Source organism: Pundamilia nyererei, unplaced genomic scaffold, assembly GCF_000239375.1.
Source record: "Pundamilia nyererei isolate P.nyererei 1_Seehausen unplaced genomic scaffold, PunNye1.0 scaffold03785, whole genome shotgun sequence".
Taxonomy (NCBI): Eukaryota; Metazoa; Chordata; class Actinopteri; order Cichliformes; family Cichlidae; genus Pundamilia; species Pundamilia nyererei.
In genome coordinates this window covers 1-2,831 of record NW_005191186.1, presented here as the reverse complement: position 1 = coordinate 2,831, position 2,831 = coordinate 1, and the positions used below count along the sequence as shown (strand labels likewise).

The following is a 2,831-nucleotide window of genomic DNA, read 5'->3' as shown; positions in this document are numbered from 1 at the left end:
GCTGATGAACACCCAGCTCAGCCCCGTCTCACATAGTCACACGTAAGATTTGACTTCAAAGCATCCACCATCACATCATTAGGATTAAGTGGACTACAAGCTCCTGTAGGCCTCGTCACCTGACAGCCCATCACAGCTGAACGTAAGAAAATCCCAGCAACCATCCAGGTCCTAAGATCATGTGATAAGACTGTGAAATCAGGAGGTTAATGTATTTTTTTCTCTCTCCATTTGGCCCCAATTTTTTCACGTCTACAAACCTTTGAGTGTAGAAAGCAACCCTTCTGAGTCACAAGACTCACGGGTTGAATAATAGGGTCACCTGAGGTCCGGTTCAGCCGTGGCAGGGTTAATTCAAATTCTCCATACATTACCATAAGAGTTTTTGCTCTCACATTATGAGTTGGGACTGTGTTTTAGTGCTGCAGGCTGAAAACCGCGTTAGCTTAATGCACATAATACATTAGGCTGATGGGGACATTTCGCTCAGTTTTCTGTTCATAATTTACATAGTGGAGGGGATAAAAGCGTATGAGCTGCACCAGCTTCAGCAGTAGAAAAAGCCAACTGATTGCCATGGTACGGCTTATGCCATCTATGTTTTAATTTGCTGTGATGCGGCTGAATACTGCAGAGAATCTAGTTTTAGTTCTGTGTAAGACTTCTAGCAGCATGTCCTCCCCAAAGGTGCGCTTTTCTCTGGATTTGTGTGGTGCTGCAATGCTGCAATTCCCCTCTCCCTTCTCCTTTTGTTTCCTCCTCCTCATCGCCCACACTCTTTCTTTCTTTCCTTCTTTCTTCCTCAGTCGGGGTGATACTCACTGCTGCTCTGCTCAGCTCTGCTCACTTTTTCCCTTGATGGCATCTGACCAACAGGGAAAAGCCAGAGAGTTATTCTTTCTATTTCTTCTAAAAATTGGACTCCTTTGGCTTAATAAATAATTCCTCACCCCACTTCTTCGGTTCTTTATCCTCAAGGCTCTATGCTGCAAAAGTTTAGTAAATATGCCTGTGAATGGCAGGTGCAAATGGCTTTCCTCTCCTTTCAGTGCCACATATAGAGCCTCCTAAGAGAGAAGTAACCACTTCAGGTCTGTATGATATAATAAGTTCTGTCTTCCCGTGTTTTTGAGTACAGCTGCTCTCCACCCACAAAGTTGGGGGGTGGAGTGGGGTGGGGGGCATAGGTAGATTTTTTTGCTGCATATTTTAATGATGCAGCTCTTGTCAGAGTTTTTCCTCTCTTGAGCTGTAAGGTGGAGAAAAAGTTAGAAAACAGATATCAAGTGTTTTGGATAATGAGGGACAAAGGGTTTCGGTTCATGCTTTTGGGGATATTCTCACCAAGGTTCATTAGAAAATTCAAGTTTCAGGATTAGAGAGGGGGAGAACATGCTGTACAATGTGAGGCGGTCAACGCTGACTCCCGTTTGACTGTACATAAAAGACAGTTTAGCAAGGAAGCATTTTGTATCTTTAGGTATTTCTGATTCAAATCATCATCAGTATGTATGAAGGAGGTCAGGAGTGAAGTGTGACACGGAGTGTCTGCAGCGGTCTTTGAAACACGGTGGAGGATCTGTCATAGTTTGAGGCTAAATTTCAGCAGGTGGTGAAATTTTGTCACCCATCCATCCATTCTCGTCCACTTATCCTTTTCAGGGTCAGGGGTGTGGGCTGGAGTCCAGCTGTCTTAGGGCGAGAGGCAGGGTACACCCTAAACAGGCCGCCAGTCTGTCACAGGGCTAACACATTGAAACAAGCAACCATTCACACTCAGATTCACACCTGGGGAATTTTAGAAGCACCAATTAACCAACACCACTAACTGCATCTCTTTGGACTGTGGGAGGTAGCCAAGTACCCACGCAAAAACGGGAAAACCAGAGGTAGCCAACATCCAGCTTTGAATGTCCTTTAGAAGAAAGAAAGTGTACTTTATTGGTCCCCGTGGGGAAAATCGCTCTCTGCATTTAACCCATTCACTCAGTGAAGCAGTGGGCAGCCATTGGGCGCCCGGGGAGCAGTGTGTAGGGACGGTACCTTGCTCAGGGGTACCTCAGGGTAGCTGTTCAGGGGAATCGAACCCCCGACCTTCCGCTCAATAGGCCACCACTCTACCTACTGAGCTATCCCTGCCCGTTAAAATGAAGCTGCGATGGCCGGGAATCGAACCCGGGTCAACTGCTTGGAAGGCAGCTATGCTTACCACTATACCACCATCGCTTTAAGAAGCCTGGAGAACTTTTCCTGAATACTACTTAAAGAAATGACAAGAATGTTGTGCTGTGAGTTCAGGCTGTGTTGAAGGATGAAGGTGATCATCCTAAATACTGAATATTGAAATCTTCAAATAAATAAATAACCAAGTCTTGAATTGCTTGGCCCAGCCTGAAGTCACTTCTAACTCGTGGAATCTTTCGGTATTTAAAAATGATTTTAACAAGCCCTGTGAGAGTAGGCCATGCTTTTCTAACACATCACTGCTGTGTTGTTAGGGAGAGATGACAGAAAATATTCTCTGTTTCTTTCTGTAGCACAGACGGTGCTTCCCAGTAAGCACACTCAACAGACAAAAGCCAAGTTTGATTTTTGGCCTTTGGGAGAATCGTTTCATCACGATGGTATAATGTGCCACTGACGATGTTTGTCATGTCAATGAGAGAACGATTCAAAGATTTTGTTTTAATGTCAAAAACGCTAAATGTAGAAAACAGGAAGATGTACAGTAGTGTTAGCACAAGATATAAACAATATAAATTATGAAATAGAGCAGCTTGTACAACAAACAAAGGAGTAAAGGGCCAACAGCAGCAGCAGCAACCAGCTAA

General features: G+C 44.4%; 1 non-coding gene across 1 annotated transcript; it reads right to left on the bottom strand.

The window, feature by feature from the left end:
- Positions 1-2,154: 2,154 nt before the first annotated feature.
- trnag-ucc (transfer RNA glycine (anticodon UCC)) lies at positions 2,155-2,226 on the bottom strand. Its single transcript has one exon. It is a non-coding gene; the product is annotated as a tRNA-Gly (tRNA).
- Between the last annotated feature and the right edge of the window lie 605 nt (positions 2,227-2,831).